Genomic DNA, 26375 nt, shown 5'->3' with positions numbered 1-26375 from the left:
CTGGTGTACTGGGCTAAATATGTGGAAAGAGAACACTCAACAGCTAATAGAGGTTTTTCCTGGAGCACAAAATTAAGAGAGAGGGAACACTGTACTATTTATTTACATCTTGTTTGAATTTACTACAACCAGCCTATATTACTTTCAGAGTCTAAATATAGATTTTCTTAAAATTTTTCTGTATAATTACTCTTGTATCATGTTCTTGACTCTTCAGTAATAATGAGGTACAGCTCTGAGTTGTTTAGCCAAATGTAGTGATAAACTTTCACTGATTCACTCACATACTTCCTCTACAAAGTGGTATCTTCTATTCTTTCAATGACAGAGACCCCACCAATAAAACAGAGCAAAACAAATCAACCTTTACAGGAACTTAACCTCAGATTTTTTCAGATTAAGGAATAAACTCTTGTAACAGGCAGATTATAAATTCCATTACCATCAACTCCAGTAACCAAAAACCTCAAATGATCAGAAAGACTTTTTCTATATTCTAAACAACTTCAGTCTTCCCATCTCAGAAAACAGCATCATAGCCCAGAAACTCGAGGTCATATATCACACATATATGGGCAAGTCCAGTCAACAGGGTATCTCTTGAATCGGATCACTTTTCTCTATTTTTCTTGCTACTGCCTCAGTCCAAACCACCTTCATTGCTCTCCTAGACCACTGCAATAGTTCTCTTGCTGGTCTCCCTGCTTCCACATTTGCTCACCTATAAATCATTCCTCACACAAGCCAGTACAGTTTTTCTTTCTTTTTTCTTTTTGTTTTGAAATAATTTCAGACTTACAGAAAAGCTGCAAGAACAGTTCAAGAATAGAACAAAGAATCTCTGTGTACCTTTCTCTCAGATTCCCAAGAAGAAGTACTATGTACCGCATTTGCTTATCATTCTCTCCTTCTCTCTCCAGACACAATTTTTTTCTGAAGCATTTGAGACTCTTTTACCCACTAAATACTAAAAAATGTATTTCCTAAAAACAAGAACTTTCTCTCATATAAACAGAGCAGAGTTATCAAAATCAGGAAATTAACACTGATAATTTTATTATTTAATCTAAAGACCTTATTCAAATTTTACCAATTGTCCCAATAACAAAGTGATTTTTTTTTTTTTTTTAAAGAGAATGTCCTTGTTCTTAGGAAACACATCCTGAAGTATTTAGGGGTACAGGAACATGATTGTGCAATTTATTCTCAAATATTTTTTTTATTATTATTTTTTTCCTTTTTGTCCCCAAAGCCCCCCAGTACATAGTTGTATATTCTTCGTTGTGGGTCCTTCTAGTTGTGGCACGTGGGACGCTTGCCTCAGCATGGTTTGATGAGCAGTGCCATGTCCGCGCCCAGGATCCAAACCAACGAAACACTGGGCCGCCTGCAGTGGAGCGCACGAACTCAACCACTCAGCCACGGGGCCAGCCCCAACAAAGTGATTTTTTTAAAGAGTAAGTCAAACCATGTCACTCTCCTGCTTAAAATGCTCCAATGGCTATCTTTTGTATTGTAATAATATCCAAATTCCTGACTTTGGCCTAAAGGGCCTTGCATGTTCAGGCTTCTGACTACTTCTCCATCCTCATTTCCTAACACTCTCCCCATTCCTCACTCTGATCAAGCCCCACAGGTCTTCTTTCGGTTCCTTCAGTACACAATCTCATTTCTACCCAAGGGGCTTTGCAACTACCGTCAGTTCTGTCTGGAACGCCTTCCCCACAAATCTTCAATGGTTGATTCCTTCTCATCACTCAGGTAAAGTGTCTCCTTCTCCTTGACTCTACATTATGTTTCTTTCTCCTTGTATTCAGGAGGGGAGGTAGGGATATTTCATTCTAGGCTGTTATGATGTTCCTACAAGAAGTCTGAAAGATTGCATTCTCTGTACATTTGTGTATATTTTATTGTATTCAAATTGTTTATAAATTGTTAATCAGTGTATGGTACATATGGGATATTCAAATTAAATAAAAACCCTCTTAAATCTCTCCAGATAAACAGCAATGTTACTATCATATCGTTGTTCTTGAATATTCACAACAAAGTCGGTGTCATTAAGGTAGTAATGATATTTTTATCTTCAACATATTAACAGTGTAAAAGAATATGCATTATAACCCAAACGCAAGCTTACCTAACAGGTAATTCAGCAATGAAGTCCTTCTATTTACAAAGATGTGATTCTAAGGACATAAATCAAATACTCTGTTTCAATAGCCATATATAATTGATGTTAATGTGTACTTAATGCATTTGTATAATAACATGTGCCCTAAACATTGCTCATAATCACAGCAGCCACTTAGAGTCATGAAGACAGCACCACAGGACATCATGTGAATTCTAAAAGTGACATGACAAGAAGTGGAAAATGATTATTGCTATTATTTTGGGCTTTATGTCATTTTTCTGTAGTGCCATCCTGTCTTGCCCCTACTCCAGATAGCAGTCTCTCTCCTTCCCACACTCAATGACAAGGATTACATGTTTGAATAAAATGTCAACATCCTACATTATGCAGGGTAATGGGAATCCATCATCTAAATATCATTACAACCAAGGACTGTCATGTTCAAATTCTCCCTCACTATTCATAGCTGAAAGAAACAACATCGTTAAGTCCTTGCCTGAGTTTTCAGCTAAAACCCACTTGATTTCAAGGTGACAGAGTGTGTTCTTAAGAACTGTTACCACCTTGGATAATTATAAAGCTAGGGAAAGGCTGCAAGAGGGAACAAAAGAAGATTAACACCTCTGCATGTTGACGCAGCATAACTGAGGTGGGGTCACTGGTGACCCAGAACTAAGAAAGCTGCTGGAACCGCTGCCAATTGGGAAGAAAATTGAAATAGGGTGGAAGTGAGGAAACCTTTATCAACAATTAAAAACAAAGAGCTTATTTTATCTTTTGGAAAGCTACAGACATTTGTGGCTAAGAACAGAGGATCTTGAATACTGTGAAGGTCACAACTGCAAATAATGAGTTGGTTGGCAATATAAAAATGTACAAAGAACAAAGGGATAAAAGTAAACAAAAATATTGTTGAAATGCAAAACATAGGGAACTGGGGACAGGATTTCACATTTGGTCTAGATGCATGCATGAGAAACAGAGGAACTGACAACCAAAGCTCTGGGACTATGTTGTTGCTGTTTGTTGTCATTTCTTGAAGATTTTGGCTAGGTGAACTCAGTACTACTTTTTTGGAGGTAGTTCAACTCAGCAAATACATTCTAAACCAATGATCTCTGAATCCTAACCCAGTGGGATATGGGGAAAAGATGCTCAAATTTTTATATTTACTTTTATCTCATTCTTTTAAAACATCTATCTTGTATATCTTATAAAATGTAGTTACTATATTAGGACAACAATACATGTACATTACTAACTATATGAACAAGCCTATAGTGAAAATAAATGATCAAAAATTATTTACTAACAAGCAGTATATGATCAAGAAAGTACAGAGATTATGATTCATTAGGTCTAGGGTACAGTCCAGGCAACTCTGGTGGACATGCTTTACATATATTAATTTCTTTTAATCCTACCATTAGGTAGAATTAGGCTGTGTAAAATACTAAGGCAGGCATTATAATTATCCCCATTGTACAGATGAGAAAACTGAGGTATATAAAGGTAAAGTAATTCCCAAAGTTCACACAGCTAACAAGTTGGGGAAGCAGAATTCAAATCTGGGCATCCTGGCAGCAAAGCCAGGGTCCTTAACTGCTACACAACGTGGTCTTAAGAAGTTAGGAAGCTGTGACTGACCCAAGATACAGTTAAGCAGGGAAGACTGCAGAACTGAAAATCTCAGGTAGAGGAGATGGGTAGGCGTCCAGTGGGAAGCCTCAACCCGCTGGATAACCCCTAACACGTGGTTTTCTCACTTGGAGCACCAACGTAGACTCCCATACAAAATCCCTCACAGGTTAGTCACATTTGTTCAGTTTCGTGAGATAGGACTATTCTAGAAAGACAAAGATAGGCAATAAGACACAAAAATTGCTTCAATAAAATATCACCCAACCAGAGCAGCTCACTGTCATTTTTTTTTTAATAGAAGCCTTTCACCGTATGGAAATAATTATCGCCATCTGCCGTTCCATACTTCTATTTCCTCCCTAACAGCTCATTCTTCAAAAACTCAGTAGCTTCCTCCCTTTACATTTGTAAATGCTGTTGACTATGGATAAAATCCATGTTTACTTTCTATTCAAAACCCCATAGGAAAGCTTGTTTTAATCATCCACAGATGTTTCATTCAGTTCTGCTTAGCTTGGCACAGAACTTCAGAGGGAAATAAAAGAAAAATCTTTATTTTATATTTCAATTGTAGATTGTTACAGACTAAATAAAACGCCAAATTGTTATTGGAAACAACACAGCCACTGTAATAAGGATAGTTGACATCTCATTTTTACAATTATAATTTTTTCTGGCATTTGTTGAACTCAAGATGGTTTCCATACTATACAAAAGCCTTTTTTTTTCCTTCTCTGAATGAAGCTCCATTGAAGCCATTAGAAGTTTGTAATTTATTTTCAATGCAGTCTTAAACACTTTAGAAATATTCAAATTGTTGCATGAAATATAGTGTTTAGGCCTTTAGATACTTTCTACCCTTCTGGTGTCATATTTTGATAGAAGTTATCCTTTTAAATTCCTTTAAAAACACCCATTAATTCCAAAGACCACGTTACACACATCTAACTCTTCTATGGGTCAGTTCTTTCTTATTTCCCTTTTATTTTTTATTTCTTAAGTAAAAAATAATTGATGATATATAAACATTCACTAAGAATTACATTTACACTTCACAGTTATTAAGTGTCGGGGGAAAGGCAGCTTTTCTGGAGGAAAGAGTACTTCTATGAATTTGTGGTAGATTCTCTGTCTCTGAAAACTGTGACACAAGTGCTCCATATACCATTTCTTTATAATCCCACCCCTCCAACCAACCCCAAGCCTACTGGATTCACTGATATCCTGAAATTTTCTAGTAAGGTGCTTTCTAATATCTTTTCACTCCACTAATGCCAAGAATCAAACTACACTCCCCAAGATCTAAGTCCAAAATTTACCCAACATTTACCTCTTCCTAAGTCCAGTCAATCACATTGCGCCTTCAGAACCATTTCATTTATATTATGTTTACATTGCAGAGTACATTTTGAAACTTCTTCTCATTACACTGTTTTAAAATACCATGGATAACTTGAGTTGTTTTTGTTTTTGACTCAGTACACATGGCTCTAGATGTATTCCCTTAAAGCACTAGAAGAAGCCTCTGTACACTTTATCTGTACACTATCTCTGTACACAAAATCTGCTCAAATAAGGATTACCCAGAGTGAGCCTATCAGACTTGAAGAGAGAGCCAGGTATGGCTCCTGGTAATTGTTTCAATACACATGTCAGAACTCTGGTTTGATCATGCTTATTTTGCTCTATCAGAATTCTCTCCTATCGCTCTTATTCACGTGTCTATTCAGAACAGATAGGTCAAAGAACTGATTCGGTACTAGAGAGAAGAGTGAATACATGAGGCAGAATGATTGAGATTGTGTCTAAGAGAAACCACCAAATGAAATAAAGTGTTTTAAGTCCAAGTAGGGAAGGAAACAGTTTTCTTTACATCACCGTATTTTCCTATGTAAAAATGACAGCTCTGCAGAGAACAGTTCTGAATTCTATGTTGATAGTGAGAAAGAATATTTACTTTCCCAAATTATCTGAGCTACCAGCTATAAACATTTATGACCCAACATCAAAGACAACAAACAAATTCATTAAACACCTGAGCATACTTTTTGATGTCAAGGTCATTCATAATATTTAGTGTAACTAAGATTTTCCGCCTTTAATTAATTAAAGCTATTAGTGGCTATGAGTATCTTAAGGGGATTTTTTAATTATTTCACAAGTCTTTCATTTCAGAAAAGGGAGTAAGTCTTAGTCATCCTTTGATATCCAGGCACTGTAATCAAGACAGCTGGATTCCTATGAGGCAAAAACAACAAATTATAATCTATCCCATCATAAGAATAAATAAAATTTGAATTCATAAAGTAACTAAAGAGTATTTCCTGCTATAGATTTCCACCACCATTTAAATGGTGATGACACCAAAATCTTATCCTCTCGACATGTGTCCCCTTTAAAGAAAGTGGAGAATTGCAGTACCAAATGGTCACTTGAGCACAGGATCCTTTTATGGACATAAAATACAGGCAGCTAGTTGCTGTGAAAATAATAGGGGAAAAGAAAACAGAGTGGTCAACCCTCTAAGAAGATTATGATTAAAATGAAAAGCAGAAGGGAAAATAAAAATACTATAAATCTATAGGAAGAGAGGTATTATATTTTATACCATAATACAATTTAGTTCATCTTTTTTTTTTTTTTTTTTGAAAGATTTTATTTTTTTCCTTTTTCTCCCCAAAGCCCCCCGGTACATAGTTGTATATTCTTCGTTGTGGGTCTTTCTAGTTGTGGCATGTGGGACGCTGCCTCAGCGTGGTCTGATGAGCAGTGCCATGTCCGCGCCCAGGATTCGAACCAACGAAACACTGGGCCACCTGCAGCGGAGCGCGCGAACTTAACCACTCGGCCACGGGGCCAGCCCCTAATTTAGTTCATCTTTTAAATTCAAATATAAGCTTCCTAAACATCTCAAACACAGGCATATATCACCCTGTGGGTGGATCAATCTAGAAAATGTCAAGACAGTTCCACCCATTTCTACCAAAAACAAAACAAAAAGTCAGATGGTTATTAGTTTCCTAATCTGTGACACCACCTAGGTAATACCACATTTCCTCAAATCTTAGATGTCATTAATTATAAAACATACTATTATTTTATTCACTAAGGAAAAAGATCATGCCAATTAAGCTGTGATAGACCATCAATTGTAAAACACATCCCAATTTCAGAGAAATTAAAATGTGAAAAAAATGTGCATCTTAGATTTGGAGAAATACAGTAAAGTCCTTTGCATATGTTGGACACGCACCAAGTCGATTCCAATTCCTACTGACCCTGGGTACAGCAGAGTGGAACCCTGCCGGGTCTTTTGTGCCACTCTCTCACCTTCCGGCACTATGTCAGACAATACTCCATTGCTATTCACAGGGTTTTCATAGCCAATCTTTTCGGAAGTGGGTGGCCAGATTCTTCTTCCTAGTCTCTTAGTCTGGATGCTCCACTGAAGGCTGTCCACCATGGGTGACCCTGCTGGTATATGAAATACTGGAGTCATAGCTTTCAGCATCACAGCAACACACAGCCACTACAGTAGGACAACCGACAGAAGGGTGGTGTGGTTCCCCAACGAGAAACAAACCCAAACCGGAAGCTGAACCCCAGGCCCAGCGGTAAGAGACTCTTAACCACTAGACCATCAAGGATGGCTCCTTTCCATATATCACATATAAACAAAACCCTAGTTCTGGAACACAATAGAATACTTGCTTCTTAGGAATACTGAATGTATAATAAATGCTTTAAAGAAGAACAAAAGAGATGCCTCAGAGACAACATGGTAAGTTAACTTGTCTATACAGGTCCAGAAATTTGTTTGAACTTTCCAATACATTTTGTCCATTGTGGCATTACCTATCTATTTATTTTAACTTTAGTGCTGACTATAAAAGTGTTTATAATTAAAAAAGAAAAACTTTGGGCCAGCCTGGTGGTGTAGTGGTTAAGTTCACGTGCTCTGCTTCAGCAACCCAGGGTTCACAAGTTTGGGTCCCGGGTGCGGACCTAGCATGGCTCATCAAGCCATGCTGTGCCAGCATACCACATAAAATAGAGGAAGATTGGCACAGATGTTGGCTCAGCAATAATCCTCCTCAAGCAAAAAGAGGAAGTTTGGTAACAGATGTTTGCTCAGGGCCAATCTTCCTCACAAAAAAAAAAGAAAAACTTTACAAAATGCAAAAATAATAAGATCCTGATAAAGATCTGGCCTGATTTTGATCTGCAACAATGCAAGCACTATATAAAAAAAAAAATCTCTTCTCCTTTTCTCTTGTTTTGTTCCCTACTTCCATATGGTCCCTTCATGCACACACAGTTGCTGCTGTAGTTGCTACTACAGTCACCCACAACTCCTACATTGCTCAACCCAGCTTCTAGAACATTTGCCCACTTTGCAATAGGAGACACTCAGCCTCAATCCTCCCATTTAATTCCTCTGAAGGAGAGAGGAGGGAGGAGGCATGGGGTTGATTAGAATTCAGAGATATTAGGACTCAGGATTCAGAAACAGCTTTAGGGAAGTTCAAGGTTAACACTATTAATATTGTTTCAACTACCCTATGGATGCAAAGGAGAAAAGGATGGTTATGTTTCTCCTCCTGGTTTCTAGTGCTTTCTAGTGGATCCCAAAATTTTGTTTTAATTAGCATGGTAATACATACACCCGCAGATTAAATAAAAAACTCAGGGTTCTATTTCCACTTATGATGTTGAATGCCATAAAAGAACATTTTTCCCACTCTAACAACAACAACAACAAAGTCAGATGATCTACAAAATTATAACAATGCTTGAGCCCATCAGAGAACTGAAATCATAATGCCTCAACCAATCTGAATTCCAAAGAGGGACAAGCCTTTCCAAAGGGTGACTGGACACACAAACTGTTCGGCCTTTGGCAGAGCAAGGAAGAAAGAGGTGGTCACTCTCTAAGCAGGTAAGAATAAATCAGCAGAAATTTTAATATATTGTTAAAGGGTAAGTGTGGACTGGCATATCCATTTGGAATAGCTAGGAGCCTCAGACACAAGGGAAGTTTCTACTCACCATCTCTGTTCTATGGGCCTCCACTAGGTATTCACACTCACAAGAAAGATTGAGGGCAGGACAGGAAACCCAAGAGAGCCCCCTTCAGTGGCACATCTGCTGTCGCTGGGGACAGACACTGAAATGGACTCTCTTATCCTACAAAGCAATAGCCTTAAGGCACTAAAGGAGAAAACAAATCCTGATGCCCCCAGAGTCCAGACAAAGACCCATTGCTTATGAGGAAGGGGCAAAAGCAGAAACTCTCTCTCTCTGGAGTGAGGCAGGAAATCTTGGGCCCAGGTTTCTGCAGTGATGCCAAGCAGAGGTCAGCTTCTACTAAGAGAACAAGAAGTTCTCTTCTACCTGAGACCTATCAGAGACACAAGGCAGAATTTGGCCGCCATGGGGAGGAGAGGAAATAATGCTGAGAAAATACTAACCCAAAGGCCCAGGCACAAAGGGGTTGCCTAAGACTGAGGCTGGACCAACACAATAGAGAACCCCCTGTCCCTACCATGAGCCTAACACCAATTAACAAACAACCAGAGCCTATCACTGGGAAAAGCAAGAACATGAAGGGAGATCCCTCTGTGATTCAGGCAAGCAGGGTAGAACAGGAACATTGAGAAAAACCTTCTGGTACTCCAGGTCCCACTCTAAGCACAATGTAACAGCAGCCACCACTGGGGGAATTTGAAGCCTGTGGTGAACTGAAGATAACCATAGCAATAACAAGACCCAAATCCAGCTCAACTCCTGAATAGATTGATTCAACCTCCACACTAGTGGCATGAAAGAAGAGGCATGTCATTACCAGGCAAAAATACTATTTAACTCAGTCTCTTCACTTTTTCTACACAGTATGTTCACCACTCAATAAAAAGTACAAGACATACCAAAAAAAAGATAAAGCAAGCCATTGTCAAATGATAAACCAACCAACAGGAGCAAACACTAGATGACTTAGATGGTGGAACTATCAAAGAGGGACTTTAACTATGATTAATGTCTTAAAGGATTTACAGGAAAAGGTGGACGACATGCAGTGAACAGATAGGAAATTTTAACAAAGGGATGGAAACTATAAAAAAGATTCAGGGCCAGCCCCAGAGGCCTAGTGGTTAAGTTTGGCACACTCTGCTTCAGCAGCCCAGGTTTCGTTCCCAGGCATGGACCTACACCATTCATCTGTCAGTGGCCATGCTGTGGCAGCAGCCCACATACAAAAAGAGGATGGTTGACAACAGATGTTAGCTAGGGCAAATCTTCCTTAGCAAAAACAAAAAAAGAGTCAAATAAAAATGCTATAAATAAAAAAAATAATATTAGAAATGAAGAATTTCCTTGATGGGATCATTAGCAAACAGGACACAATGAATCTAAAGGTGGATTAATAGAAAGTATCCAAACTGAAACACAAAGAAAAAATGAGTGAAAATGAGAAATTTAAAAATTTTTTTTAAAATAGTGCTGTAGGACAATATCAAAAGGCCTAACATGTGTGTAACTGAAGTCCAAGGAGGAAAAGAGAAATAGAAATATTTGAAGGTAGAAATGGTCAAGAATTTCCCAAAATTAATGAAAAACAACAAACCATGGATCCAAGAATCCCAGAGAACCCCAAGAAGGACTTTTTCTGAAAAAGGAAAAAGCAAACCAATAAAAAAACACCTACACATAGCATAGTCCAACTGCCGAAAAAATATCGAAGACAAATGCAGAAAAAAGAAACATTACATTTAATGGGAGAAAACTAAGTAAAAATCTAAAGCAGCATCACTCCTATGATTTAAAATAAAAAATAAATTGCAACACTTATCTTGGCATCTTGTGTTTGATGTTTCTTCAGAATTTTCTCTGACTTGGCTGTGGAAGGAAAGAGACCTACTTTTATCCTTTATTAATATTACCTTTATCCCCTTGAATAGTACTGGACAAAGCATGAGTAGTCAACAGTAACTACTCCTGACTTGGCAGCAGATAAGCTTTTTGATTTTTTTTTTTTGCATGATATCAGTGAGCTTTTCTTACAAGAAATAATCTTAAAAAATAAAAGTATTTTGGGGGGCCGGCCCCGTGGCTAAGTGGTTAAGTTCGCACACTCCGGCTGCGGCAGCCCAGGTTTTCACTGGTTCGGATCCTGGGCATGGACATGGCACGGTTCATCAAGCCATGCTGAGGTGGCGTTCCCAAGTGCCACAGCTAGAAGGACCTACAGCTAAAGATACACAACTATGTACCGGTGGGCTTTGGGGAGAAAAAGGATAAATAAAATCTTTAAAAAAAATAAAAAATAAATAAAAGTATTTTGAAATTAACTTTATGAAGCTTTTTCTTACATTCTCTACTTTTTATTTTTCTGAAATAAAAGAAGAGAGAAACATTTGTGGAACTGGCTCTACATTTGGCAAAATAAGATCCTGGATCCTCTCCAATTTGATATTTCCTTTCCCCATCACTTACATATTGAATTTTAGATAATATTCTATTCATCAATGTATTGTCCCACTATCTATAATTTCCCATGTGCACTTGGTCTTTTCCTCCACAAACAGATTATTGATTCTTCAAAATAAGGTCTGTAATTTCTGTGTTTTATATTCCATTCACAACAGACACATAATAAAATGGTTACTAATGTTAACGTGATTAAAACATAGGAAGGTACAGATCTGCCCTGCTATTATCAGGTCCAAGGCCCAAGAAGAGTGAGCCTCAAGTAAGCAGATGCAGAGTCCACTGTTGAGCTGTACCCTGACCTTCATCCATCCTCTCAGCTGGTTGTTCCCTACTGGTCTCAGCTTCACCGTTCTGAACTTCCATCTGTCCCAGCCCATGGTGAGATTTGAGATTCTCTGACCAACTTCTCTGTCTCTGTTTCCTCCACCACCATTTTATTCCTCGGTCTGTGGCCTGTTTTCTTTCAAGCCCTATATTTGTTCTGACAGTCCTTCTAGAACCTTCCTCTCAAGCTGCATACCAGTTTCTAATTCCAACCCCAGGAGACAGGCTCTGAACAAGGAGTAATCTTAAAAGTTCTGAAAACAAACAAATCTCTACATAAAGCCAAATTAAGAAGGTGAAATTCTTAGGTATGTAAATCATTCTTTTACTAGGATTATATTTAAGAGAAATGCAGCAAATTTTCACACAACAAATATCTATGAAATCAAAGATTTCCAAAATTGCTTAGCAGAATGTTCAGCCTACCAACTTCCCATACAAGTAGAATAATTATATCACAAAAACTAGCACCTTTCTGAGGACAAGGATTTGCCAATGTGCTCTTGAAAATAAGTGCTCCTCAGAAAACTCCAAGGATTTGAGCTTAAAAGATGAGAAACATTGAAGTGCCCAAGCTATTTCTTTGACCCACCCAAGGTATTACAGTTGATTCTCGTTATTCGTGGTAGTTATATTCCCTAAGAGAAGTAGAGTTAAGTTCTTGCGAGATTCTAGTCACATTTTTGTCAACCAATCAATACATAACCTTGTTTTATATGTTTCTGTTTAAAGACACCTTATTCAACATATATTGTCAAGTCATTAATACTAAACTCACAGCCAGCAATACTGTAACTTATGCCTGAATGAAGCTTATCTATCACACGTGTTCTCTCTGTAAGGCACATCACAGTCTTCTTATGTTTAGGAACACTAGACAGCACATCAGCATTACACTTTGGAGGCATTTTAAACAGCAAAATCACCAACAAAAAGCACAAAGATGTGGGAAATGTGGCATTAAACAGACCACACACATACAAAAAAAAATTTATTTACAGTATGAGTACTGAAGAAGAAAGCAGAACATCAGCTCCTTCGACCTCAGCCGGGAATGTGCACGTAGGGTGACTTCAATTTTTCATCACTCTGTCTACATCCACAAATGACTGCAAAAGCACTGTGAGCATTGGTTTTCGGGTTGCAAATAAATTTTGGCAAGTAGGCAAGTTCACAAATACAGAATCCACGAATAATGAGGATCAACTAGATCTCATCTGAAATATCCTCCTCAATGGCCCAATTTGATATATACATTGAACCTCATAGCTTATCTCTGAATTTTCTTGTTACTTATTCATCAACCTCACCCTTCGGTTTCAATGCATGTCTTCATCCTTCCTAATCATTGTTTGGCTCCAGGGTCCTTGTCCCACAATGCATCCACATGGATGAAACTTGGGAAGGCACATCCTGCCTCACACATAGGCGCTGCCATGGATAGGAGTTCCACACAGATCATGATTTCTGCTGTTTTAACAACGTCCATACAAAACCTAAATTCATAGCTCATTATCACCTTTTTCTTCAATTTAGTAGTATTCTCAGAATCTATAAACTTTCATTGAAAAAGCTTAAAGAGTGAGTCTCTGAAATAAGGATAATTATTGGTATCATTTTGTTCTAAATTAGATTATTTATAATTTTTTTTAAGTTTAGAAAACCCTCAATAATTACCCCAACTCTACTTCCCTTTGCTAAGGGAAACTTGGTCAAATATTGCCTATCCCTTGTTCTCCATAGAGGAGTATTAATTCCATGGACCTCTGATTTTCTTTTGGACAAACTGAAGCTGTCAAGGAAGGAAGGAAAATATAGATATAACTATGATCATTCACAGGTAAGCTAATTTATTGTATTGACTGGTTGATTTAATTTCCTCTATAACTGAGAGGGAAGATATCAGAAAAAGTAAAGCACTAAAGTCTAGACACCTTGAGCTGCTTGAACAGAAGTGTGGAGAAAGGTTCATACGACACCCAAAGATAAGCTGCCCCTGATACAGTATCACACACCTAAGGTTTGGAAGAAATCTTGAATCTTCACCCCTAAATCATGGGCACCATCAGAGTAGGGATCAAGGCTCATTTTGTTCACCATTGGGAGCCCAACATCAACACTTTGCCTAGCACGTTGAAGACACTAAAATATATTCTCAGTTATTTTTCAGCAACAAAATAATATACAAAACATGTCGATGAATCTCAAAAAACATGTTGAGCGAAAGAATCTTTACACAAAACACATACTGGATGATTTCATTTATATGAAGATCTAGAATGGGCAAAACTGATCTATAGTGGAAAACAATCTCAACAGTGGCTCCCTGGTTGGAGGTGAGGGAGGGATGTGGTTGGATATTGCCTGAGACAGGGTGTGAGGGAAACTTCTCAGGGGATAATAAGGTTCTACATTTTTGTTTTTTTTAGGATTTTATTTTTCCTTTTTCTCCCAAAGTCCCCCGGTACAGAGCTGTGTATTTTTAGCTGTGGGTCCTTCTAGTTGTGGCATGTGGGATGCCACCTCACCATGGCTTGATGAGCGGGGACATGTCCGCGTCCAGGATTCGAACTGGCCAAACCCTAGGCCGCCAAAGCAGAGCGTGCGAACTTAACCACTCAGCCACGGGGCCGGCCCCAGTAAGGTTCTACATTGTGAAATAGGTTTGGGATACGTAAGTGTATGCATTTGTTAAACACATAGAATGCTACACTTAAGTTTGTGCATTTCATTGTATATAAACTTTACCTCCATAGAAATGTGATTTTAAAAAGTATAGTAAAATGTTGTTAATAAGAGAAACTAGGTAGTGGGTATATGGGTATTCGCTATAAAATTCTTTCAACTTTTTTGTATGTTTGAAAATGTTCTTAATAAAACATTTGGTGGGGGGGGTGGGAATCACATGTTCTAAAAACACCTTTAAAATATATTTGATGAAATGAAACTCAATTTTACCCCAATCTTCTGCCTGATGCCTGAATTCGCCCCATGATGTCCTTATCACATGGTCATTTAGAGCAGTGATTTCCAAATGCTGGTTCATGGGCCAGCTGCATCAGAATTACCTGAAATACTAACACAAATACAGATTTTGAGCCCCACCCAGACCTACTAAGTCAGAACCACTGAAGAACTTTTAACAAGCCTCTCCCCCAGGTTTTCAGATTTTGGAGAGAGAGATCTGGATTATGTACAACCGCTCCAATGATTAGAAAGTCCTCTTTGGGGTTAGCTCATTTCGTTTTCAGAAATCTCTGTTCAAATATTTTTATCCTTCCAGTGAACTAGAATCTGCCTGCCTGGGACGTACTACTCATCTATTCTTCTTATTTTGGGAGCCATGAACTGAACCCCTCTTCTCGTTACTATCATTATAGTTTTCATTACTGGAGCTTATTGCATTCTATTCGGTAGCATGTTATGTGCTACATTTTATGTGCATTATCTCATAGCAGCCTTTTAAATTTCATACACCCCCATCTTCCTACCTTTTCCTATACCAAGCAGTCATTGTAGCTTTGACTTTCGGGAACTTATAAGACGGCTTCTAGTCACCTCACCATCTCTTTCAGAAAGTAGGCACAAAGTAAAACCTTAGACAATTTACTCTGGTGTAAGTGAGTTCATCAGATCTTTTTCTGAAAGTAGGTATTGACAAAAGTGAACACTAAACACCATAAAAAAGAGACTCTGGAACCAAATGGAAAACAACCTTTGGCTACTTCACAGTTCTGCCTGACACCAGTCCTACTTAAAGGAAGAGAATGCGTTCCTCTATTCAGCTGAATAAAAGATTTCAAGTGATCTGGAAACCACAGTTTCTACTATTTACAATTTAGACATGTTTGACTGATATTTAAAATTAATCCTTTCAGCTGCCGTAGTCCCTGAGCTAAAAAAAATATTTGTATAATATCTCAGTGTAAAATAACGTCACCTCGAGGTCTGTTTAATTTTGCTTTTTTGAATAATATGTTCAAACATTCTTGTCAAATGCAGAACTTTAAACAAGGTGGATTGAAAGATTTTTTAATAAGATTTAGGGGATGAAATCACCAAGTTACCTGTTTTTTCCTTTAGTCCACTTGAGATTTCTCAATTTTATAATTTTTATGTGGAGTATCATTGTACTCTGCCATGAACCAGATGGACAGTCTAACTATTTGGTGCCATCAGTCTAACCTTCACAAATGTTGGGATTCTTGGATGGGACACATTTCTTCATGAATGTGATGTTCTTGTTCATGTATTCATAACGTGCTTTGTTAATATACTCATAATGTTTCTTCAACTGTTAATTTCAAAACTAGAGTGTTTTAAATTTCCAGCATATTTATCTACTGTGAGGTTGAACCATGAAATTGCACTTTTGTTGACCAAAATGGTTTAATCTAATACTAACTTAATTTGGATTTTAAAAGGTAAAGCAGAAGTGCTGTCGATTAGCAATTTTACTCCTTTTGCCTCTCACTGGAATAACTCTCACTTTCCTCTCTACTGTGAACTAAAGTATAATTTTCTACTAGGGATATTCTTATTTTATTATCTTGAAAACGTACACCTGAATCTGCCTCTAAGACTATCTTTTACCATTTTGACTCATCTGTTCTTGAATAGCCACCCATCCCAACTTTGAGGAAACCACAAGTGTACATGCAAAGTCAAGAATGACATTCAAAGGAAGGATGGAAATAAAGGTGTTTTATATTCTTCTAAATATTCTTTAAATTCTACTTCAAGTGGCTTTAAGGATTTTTATATAGAAAGTGCTTATAATTCTCTCATGATTTGGCATTGAACCCTAAGGAACCCAGAAAAATTCAGCACCTGCAAAGATCAGGAATTGATAGTATAGAAAGAATTTGAAATAGTAAATAAAATCTTTCCATAAAGATATTTACTTTGTGAGTAACATCTGGATATCAAAAAGAAGATGTGGACAGAGACCACAGAAAAGAGTTGTATGTCTTTTGTCAATATAAAAAAAAAATAACATACTATCTAGAATAATTTACTATGAAATATTCTTTTAACCAGGGCTCATAACTTATATTTTCCAACTTGGATTAAATATATGTATTTTGTATCCTTTAGTGGCTAATTCCTTCCCAGACCTCACCAATAGAAAATATTTTTTTGTCTTCTGTTTTCCCTGCTACTACCATTGATTTGACCCTCTTGCTGTCTTATCTTGTTAATTAAATTTGATACACACATACATTTAATCTACTATTTGAACACTCCTTAAGGAGAGAGAATATATCTTAAATATCTTTGTTTCTCTCTCACAGTCTGGTACACTGGAAACACCCTTGCACACCAGAACTCCGGTCTTTTGTTTAAATCAAATGTTTTTTCCCCTTAGACCAATTTAGTCACCCTTATCTACATCTTTCCATCTCCACTGCTATTTCTAGAGAGGCGACAGCTAAACAATATACCGTGGTCTAGGTACAGACACACCATAGTTTTATTTCAAATCTATCACTCAGATGATAAACAGATTCATGCACTTAAAGCAGTTGTGTTCTGTGTAATCCCAAGATGTATATAGGTACTGCATGAAAAATTAATTAGGCATTAGCTCAAAATACCTAACGGCCAACGAAGATACTTCAGGTCTTAATTTTAGGAAGACAAAAATATTTAATAATGTTAATCTTTCAGACCTATGGTAATAAGACTCATTTATAGATTAAGTCACTTCACTAGAGAAACCCACTCTCTGTGGGAAGATATAAACCTAGGAAATTCAAATTTTTTGTACAGGAGCTAAAGGAATCTCCATGAGAGATACCTTTCAAATGAGCACACAAATATGTTCTGTCTTAATTTCTGATTATCACTTTCAAGTAGAATATGGACAGATTTCCAAGGCTAAAATCTAAGGCAATTGTCTAGACAATTAAGGTCGAAAATCACAATAATAACTGAAGTAGTTGGAATAATCTAGTTATTATCTAGATGTGGAATCAAGGGCCTGAGGTTCAATTCCTTGTTCTGTCGCTACCTTAAGATAGATGGACTTGGAAGAGTCATTTAATCTCTCCAAGTCTGTTTTCTCTTAACTAGAGTGAAGAAACTTCCACTACTTGAAAGAGACATTTTGAAAATTAAATTAAAGCAGGATTTCTCAACTTGACACTACTGACATTTTGAGCCAGATAATTTTTTGTTGCCATTCTGTGCATTGTAGGAAGTTTAGCAGTATGTCTGGCCTCTACCCACCAGATACCAGTAACATACACACGCCAATTGTAACAACCAAAAGTGTCTCCAACGCTGCCAAATATCCTTTGGGGAGGGAAGGGGGGCAAAATCATCCCCACCCCCTATTGAGAATGACTTAATTAAATGGTTTATATAAAATCTTTCATTCATACACTGAATATATATATTGATCATCTACTATGCACCAGACACGGTGGCCAAGTCAAGTAAGATGTGATTCATGCCCTCAGTTTACTACCTAGTAGGGTAGACAGATAAACAAATCAGTGTTGGCAGTAATGGCAGTTTGGTAGCCTGCTGGTGTTGGGGGAACATAACAGTTAGGTATTAAAAACTAGAAGCCACAGGAATTGGTGACCAAATGGATGTGGGAGATGAGTAAAGGGAGGAGAGAAAAATAAAATGTCAACAATGGTTAATTATTATTTATTACCTAAGTCAAAAGAGTTTTTCCACAAAAACAAGAGCATTTCCCAGAAGAAAACTCACACCACGTAAATGTTTACAAAATAAACATTCACTTCACTGTGACTGCTTTAATTTTAATCAGTAGGGGAACACACCTAGCAAACTACTCCATTTCTTCCATCCAATTTGCACTCCTATCCCCAGAATTACCACGACCGACAGGGATTGGTTAATTCCCCCACCATAAATGCACTATCGAGGTCCACAAAAATGGCAGTACTGTGGTAAGAAATAATGTGTATCATTTATGGGTTATTTATTTCATTCACTGAGGAACACAGCATTTTAACATTTTCTAATAGTTTTATTTGATATCACCTTTGAAAGCCAAAGTCAACTGCATGTGTACCAATGCCAAAAGAAGGAAAACCTAAACCAGGGTCAGAAATTGCCTTCCCGCCAGGACAGTGGAGATGTGTAGCTTTTCAGAATGTCATCTGCATGTGAGGTCCACACAGAGGTGACTCTATTAGCACCACTCGCTGTGGCACAGCAGGGCAAACAACCATCCCATTAACTCATGGCACTTTCTAGTTTGTGTGAAACCAGGAGAGCGCAGTTTGGAGACACAGAGCACAGCATTCATTAGAGGAGAGCTAGTTAGCAGCTGCTAATGGGGCCTTTTGGCTTCTGGTCCTGCCGAGGTATTTGGAGGGGGTCCAAGTGCCTACCCACATGGATTTCAGACGAAATTCTCTTTGCAAATACATGTTACCCAACACCCCAAAATATATGAAAGCCTTCCCGGTTTTTAGAGCTTTATAACCCCTCTGACAATGGAATTCTCTGTGGAAATATCAAAATTCAAGTAACAAAGATAATTTTTGAGAGGACCAAAAATAGAAACCATTATTGGAATATAAAAACATTTTAGTTACTTAAGAATCCACATTTCTAAGAAAAGCAGTCTTATTAAGCAACATTTGCTCAATAGGCAATTTTCCCCCATTTAATTTTCATAAATAGATCACTTTGAAATGTATTTCTCCTAACAAAGACTGCACATTAACAACAAATGATACAACATCTTCAAATTTTAATTAATGTCAAGAGCTTTATTTTGCTTCCAAGCAACTAACAGAAACATGTTATTAATATAATTTAAGGGGGTAGGCATTTGTTTTCTATTTTTAAAGAGGTGGTTCTAAAATTCTGGCTCTGTCAACATCATTTAAACATTCCTGTTCCATGCCTCAGTATAATAAATTAAATCAGCATTTTAATTGTGCCCATGTTTTGTGGTTCCTGGCAGTACAAAAAGATTCTCTGTGAGTGCACGACTTCCCCCAAAAAAATCCCACTGAGTGATTAATTACTAGTCTGGAAGATATAAATATGTCTCTCAATAAAGACAGTATGGACTGCTTGAAGCTCTGGCCTTATACATCTCCATAGGGTGCCTTAACTTAGCAGACATCCTCCTAATTCAAACAAGATTCTGGCTTTGGCATTCACGAACACCTCCACAGTGATACACTGTTCTTCTATTGAAAAGTATATTTATTTTAATGAGCTTCATTTCATACATGTAAAAGAACCAGAGGGAAATTTTTGTGTATAAATATATAGAAATTTCAAGGTATCTCTGCTCCTTAAGTAAGAAAGAACCGAGAACAGTGGAAAATAACCTTGAGTTTTTAAAAATCATGATCTGTATATATAATATTTTAGGTTACACCCTGACATTACTCATGCTTCATTCTGAGTTAAAAGTTTAAAGCCAAGAGACCATAACTTTATAAATGAAGACATGAACCAGCAGGTCTATTTGGCTATGCCTGAACGGAGAAGCCATCATGATCACTAGAAGGTAGAAGAGCTTAGAGACAGCGTTTATGGGCCACCTCCCCTTACCTCCAAATAGTAAAAACAAGAATTGATGGAATTTCTACAACTGTTTCTACAAGATGAAAATAACAGGAATCATACCACTCACTTGAACAAAAAATTGCAAGCAAAGTCAACTAACTTGAAAATAAAGATTTACACATGAAATCAAGACTAGAAGCTGACTATTTTAAATGGGAGAACTGTCATATGTAGCTTTTATATTTAATGCTTGGCATTCATGATCATGGCATTCATTTCCAGAACTAACCACCATATCTCCTTCATCCTTTCAGGATGTCTCTAAAAAAAGGGGTTGGAGTGGGGGGGCTGGCACCATGGCCTAGTGGTTAAGTTTGGCACACTCCACTTCAGTGGCCGGAGTTCAGTTCCCAGGCACAGACATACACCACTCATGAGTGGCCATGCTGTGGTGTCCCACATACAAAATAGAGGAAGATTGGCATAGATGTTAGCTCAGGGCGAATCTTCCTTAAGCAAAAAGAGAGAATTGGCAACAGATGTTAGCTCAGGGCAAATCTTCCTCAGAAAAAAAAAAACGGAGGGGGGGAATGAGTACAAGATCATCATACATCATTCTGGCCAGTCTAGAAATCCACAGGTCACATTCCCACTCATCCTGTTTAAAACAAAACAAAAGAAAGGTTCCCTAAAAATCCAATACACTTTCAGTGGAGAAAAAAAAGTCATTTGTGTTCAGACTTCTACTCTACTGCTATTTATATTTCTACCTGGCATTGCCAAAGATAGATTTTGAGTATGGTCATCACATGTAACTCCAAAGATTAAATCACTCAGCAAACATCAGTCTGAATTGGAATTCTGCAGGAGATTGAAAAATGGCCACAATATTTCAGCATCTCCAATCAGGAGGTAGAGTATATTTTCTCACCCCCTACATCTGGGCTGCTCCTGTAGCTTTGCCCAATAGAATGCACAAAAATAGTGGTATACAATCCTGAGCCTAGGCCTCAAGAGACCTTACGGCTTCCATTCTCAAGCTCTTGGAACTCTGTGCCCACCATGGGAATAATCCAGGCTAGCCTGTTGAGGTAAAGTCCATGTGGGAAAAACGGCCCTAGTCATCCTGGCTGTCCCAGATGCAGCCATCATAAACCAGTCAGCCCAGGCAATCAACCAGCTAACTACAGATGCAAAGATGCCTATTAACCAAAAAATAGTCACTGAAAATTTGTTTTTAACATTAAAAAAGCAGAAAGCTAAATATTCACCAATAGACTCAAGGCAAATATATTCACCCACATATGGAAAACTACGCAAAAATTTTAAAGAAGGTGATAGATTTATATATACTGACAAGAAGATCAAGAAATGTCAAGTTAAAAAGGCAGGTCACCAAAGAATAGTGCAATACCACTTTCTGAAATAATAAGTATATAAATGCATAGAAAAAAGTCTAGAATGATTCACACTAAAATAATAGTCATGATCAGTTAACAGGGGAAGTTGGGAGAGTGAAGAAAGACAATAATTTTTTCACATACAATCATTTGAATTTCCCACAAGCACAGATTTACGTGATACGCATATAATTTGTTTATAGTACACATACCTGGGAAGTTTCAACTAAGGAGCCAAAGAAAGAGCTGCGGCTTGCTGGAGGAAGTCTCCACTTTTATCCTGGTTCGAGGCAGTGGAGTGGTTGGCATTGCACATGGATGAGCTTTGGGTGCTCTTGTAACATGACTTGCTCAATGACAGAGAAGAGGAGATACCAAGCAGTTAGCTGTGCTGGGGACCAGGTGTTTAGCCTCTCAGGACAACAGTGGGGCATCCTCCCAGAATCTGGAATTTAGAGAAACAAGATGAGCCTCTGAAAGTCAAACTTGAAAATCAATACAATCTGGATCAAAGGAGAGAAATGAGAGGCCACCTAGTGACAAAGCTAGCAGTTACTAATCACCAAGCAATCTCCTGTGCCAAGCACCGAAGACTTTCACACACTATATCTCACTTAATCTTAACAACCACCCTTAGTTGTTTTTGTTTTACTGAAGGGAAAGTGAGCTTAGAGAAATTAATAGCAAGGGTCACATATCTTTTATGCGGCAATGCTAGAGATTTGAACTCAGCCCTGTTTAATTCAGCAACTATGTTCTTAACTAACGTGGTATGCTCTTTCCCATAGCAGAAGCAGAAAGGCTTCTGGGTGGGCAATAGTTGACTATATCCTTGTTGTATGTATTAATACAGCTAAGTATATAATGGGTCAATTAAAATAAGCATTGCTTAGCCATGGAAGCACAGAACAAAGGGTTTCAGAGAAGCTCATGGAAACAGTGCCTATTCTAATGCTTCCTGGACAACAGGGACCCTGGTCCAAGGATCCATTTGGTTCAAATAGCAGGGTCACACAATGGGTGAACAAAATCAAATTTCTCAACCTGCCAAGATAAAGCCCAGTGCCTGGAGTGGATTCACCAAGGCACTGTCACCCCAGCAGGTCTCTTAAAAAACAAACATCTCCTCCAAGGGCTTTACAAGAGCTTTTTTTTTCCTATTTGGAACCTCTATGGTCCTTTATGCATATTTCCACAATCTTTTGCTGTTTTAGACTTGTTTTGAATTCATACAATCTAAGTGATTGACACAATGCTTTGTTGAAGAATGTATATATTACAAATTTGTCTCAAACCTGGGTCAATTGGATTCTCCCCACAGACCTAGAGTTAATACATAAAGAAATGAGGCAAGTGAGGTGGGAGAGAGGAGTTTCAGGGAGGCTGCTATGTCTATAAGCTTGAGAAAAGGATTTATAGAACAATTCTGGCAGGACACACTGATAGAAAATTCATGTCCACTTTTATTTGTTTTATATATTGAGGGTCTACATGAGATTTTGTGAAGAATGAGTTCCAGTGCTTTAATCAAAAAATTTTGGACACCAATGACATAGAAGGAAGGGACAGCTGATGCTCTGCTCAGTCATATAATGACTGCGGTTTCTTTGTAAATCAATTTGCAGGCATTCGTGGCTATGGCTGATTGAGACATATGGTTGGGAATGGATTCCAAGTAGTTCTCCAAAGTGGCTCTATCCAGTGTTCTCTCGAGGGTCTGACTTAAATCCATAAAAGAGCCCTCTACTTAAAACCCTCACTCCAAACTCCAATCCTAAATAGATGTAGGTCTTTTAAGCATTATGATGGGCAGAAAGGGAATGCAGAGTTTTCTGGAAATGCTAAGCAATCCCTTTGGAATGGAAGCCCCTATCAGGAGGCAGTGGTAGTTATCAATATAGGCTCCAGATCTGAGCTGTCTGCATTCAAATCCCAGAACTACTCCATACTAGCTGTGTGGTCTTAGGGAAGTTATGTAACCTGTCCAAGCCTCAGGATTTTTATATGGAAAATGTAAACCACATAGGACTATTGTGAGGATTAAATGCCTGTAAAGTGCTTTGTACTGAGGCTAGCACAGAGTAAGCCTCCTCAAATGTTAGTTTATATATTATCACAGTAGGAACAAATATTTGAAGATAAAACACAAAGTGGTTTGGAGAACAGAAAGCAGTACCACACAGGGAGGGCACAATGTAGATGGAACATAGGGAATGTGAAGAGGGAAGATGGAGGATTAGTGGAGATTTCACGATCTGCTAAGGTTTGGGCTTCACCCTACAGGCTTGTTTAGTAATTGACTTGTTCAGAAAAATATACACTAAATGCTTACTCTGTGCCAAGCACTATTTTAGTGGAGGAAATAAGAAGGTAGATAAGGCAGGATTCCTGCCCTCAAGCTAGTTCATTTATTAGGAGACACAGATGAATAATCACAATCCTAGGAGAAGAGGGTTATAACAAAAGTATGCACAAAGTGCTATGGGAACACAGAGGATGGAGTGACTAAGTTCAGCAAAGAAGGGAGAGATCTTCCTAAAACAGTATTAACAGTTATCAGAGAGTGGATTGCCTAAAAAACGAAGAGAAATCTTTAATAAATGTAAGAGGAAGAAAAGAAATATCTCCACCCACTGAGGAAGTTTAGAATAGCTGAGGTTCTAACCTATTTGTACCTCCAGGCATCAGGCTGAGCCTAAAGCAATGGACCCTAAAAATCTGCTTCCTCAGAGTCCACAGGCCTCTTAAGATACTACAGAGAAAACAGTCCCAAATACTTGGGGAGCCACTCCTGAAAGAAGTTTACTCCCTGAAGCTGATCATAGCTTCGACTTGTAGGAGGAAATCTGAAGAGGAACTGAATAAAAATTCTCTCTCTTATGCACTTAAGAATTTCACAGTCACTGCCAGTTAAGGACAGAATGATCTGTGCACCCATAAATGGAAAGAAACATGATGAGGATTACAAAAAATTTATGTAGTATAATCTTGAAGGGTGTGGTAGGCTGAATAATGCCCCTTCCCAAGATGTCCATGTCTTGCTCCCCTGAATCTGTGAATATGTTACCCTACATGGTAATGGGGAATTTGCAGGTGTGATTAAGTTAAAGATCTAGAGAAGGAGACGGATGATGGAAACAGAGGTTGGAGTGATGCCCTTTGAAGATGGAGGAAGGGGTCAGGAGCCAAGGAGGGCAGATGGTCCCTAAAAGCTAGAAAAGGCAAGGAAACAGATTCTCCCCATGGGAGCCTCCAGAAGGAACAGTGTCCTGCCAACACCTTTCACTCCATAAGACTCATTTGGCACTTCTGACCTCCAGAACAGTAAGAGAATTAATTTGTAGTAATTTATTACAGCACCAAAAGGAAACTAAAATGGAAGGAAAGGGCTTCCTCCAAAGACTTCAAAAGCCAAGCGAATATTTTATTATTCCTCTTAACATCGTAGAGAAGATAAAGAAAATGAAGAAAGAGAGAAGTTAGAGCAAGTCATCTAAGACAAAAGCAAATAAATAGAACAGGGAAGAAAATACCAAGTTTGATACCCAGAAGAAGAGATGATCCTCCCAACTCCCCAAACGCAGCTCTCTGGAGGACTCCCAAGCTTCATTTGAGGAAGAGGTTCAGATCTTGCCTTGGGGAAGCCCAGGCATTTCATTTTGAGTTTCTCGGAATCACAGTGAAGAAGACGGTCTCCCACATTTGGTTACTGTCCCTGACAATAGAATGATGTTCGTGCCAGAAGAACTGCTACTAATTGACTCCACAGCCAGCAATGACCAGCCTGACCCCAAATAAAAAGAAAGCATTATCCATATTAGCCACAAAGACAGAGATGAAATTCTCTTACCCTCTCAGAGCAGGCAAAGTTTGTGCTGATGTTCATGGGAGAAAAAGGAGAAAGCAAAGTCAGGAAGAAAACACATCTGCATCACTCACATCCCCAAGTAGATAAACAGACTAAGAACTCTGGGGAATGCCAAATTTAGTTCTCTGCATCATTCCGCACTTGCACATCCCTTGCAAATACACTTAAATCAATAACATCACCTTCTAAAATAAACATCTTTTCATTTATGAATTTTTCCCCCATTTTGACCATGCAAAACCTGCAAATTAAACATACACCAAGAGACGAAGGCAAAAGGCAGACAATCTCTGGCTAAGAAATTTGAAAAAAATAAAACATATATATATATATATATATATATATACACATGTAGGGAATAGAAAAAAAAATCAACCTTTGATGAAATAATTGCTTCTGCTGTTATTTTTTGCTATTGCTTCAGAACTGTTCTCTCTCTATCTTCCTTTCTTGTCCCCATAGCGAGATGCCCCGCTGCTGTGCAGATGAAAGGTCCAGTCTCTTTAAAATTTCATGCAGAGCTCTTCACAACATCGAAGCTTTAAAGGCTCATGGCAAATTCAACATATTGTTACACTTGATGGAAGGAGATAAAAATTACATGCAAAATATACTGTATATTCATTGTCTGGAAATACTATAAAGTTACAGCTTCCCATATTTCACTAAGCAATATGGACATATATATTCTGGTTTCAATATTTAAAAACACAAAAGATGCACATGGAGTGAGTATCATAGCAGAAATAAGAATTTAAAAATAAGAATCAAACCACCTGAGGTTTGATTAGGGTCCTAAGATGTGTGAATAGTTTTATTTATAGTTTTCCTAAATTGTTTTAGATATGTGAAGTATATTTAAAAGATGCCAAAAGATATAAAAGGCAGAAAAAAGGTTTTTGTGTATATCATAGGGTTCTTTACCCTAAGTTATCTTTATTTTTATATCTCTATAAGATAAATATAGGGATGACTGATTTTTTACTTTTATGTACAAAATTAT

At 37.9% G+C, this 26375-nt stretch overlaps 1 long non-coding RNA gene across 4 annotated transcripts in view; it reads right to left on the bottom strand.

Moving 5' to 3' along the window:
• The window catches only part of LOC106842140 (uncharacterized), a 230562-nt gene that overhangs the window by 133699 nt on the left and 70488 nt on the right, over positions 1-26375 (bottom strand). For 2 of the 4 annotated variants that reach the window (XR_011499114.1, XR_011499115.1), the window contains exons 3-4: positions 21717-21949; positions 7109-10675 (exon numbers count right to left, since the gene is read on the bottom strand). This is a non-coding gene — a long non-coding RNA (uncharacterized lncRNA). Of the gene's footprint in view, positions 1-7108; positions 10676-21716; positions 21950-25748; positions 25949-26375 lie in introns of all 4 variants that reach the window. The other 2 variants (XR_011499116.1, XR_011499117.1) reach the window with 2 other exon arrangements.

The sequence above is a fragment of the Equus asinus genome, chromosome 28 (assembly GCF_041296235.1).
Source record: "Equus asinus isolate D_3611 breed Donkey chromosome 28, EquAss-T2T_v2, whole genome shotgun sequence".
Classification (NCBI taxonomy): Eukaryota; Metazoa; Chordata; class Mammalia; order Perissodactyla; family Equidae; genus Equus; species Equus asinus.
The sequence above is the reverse complement of the archived record's forward strand: the minus strand, read 5'-3'. Positions and strand labels throughout refer to the sequence as shown.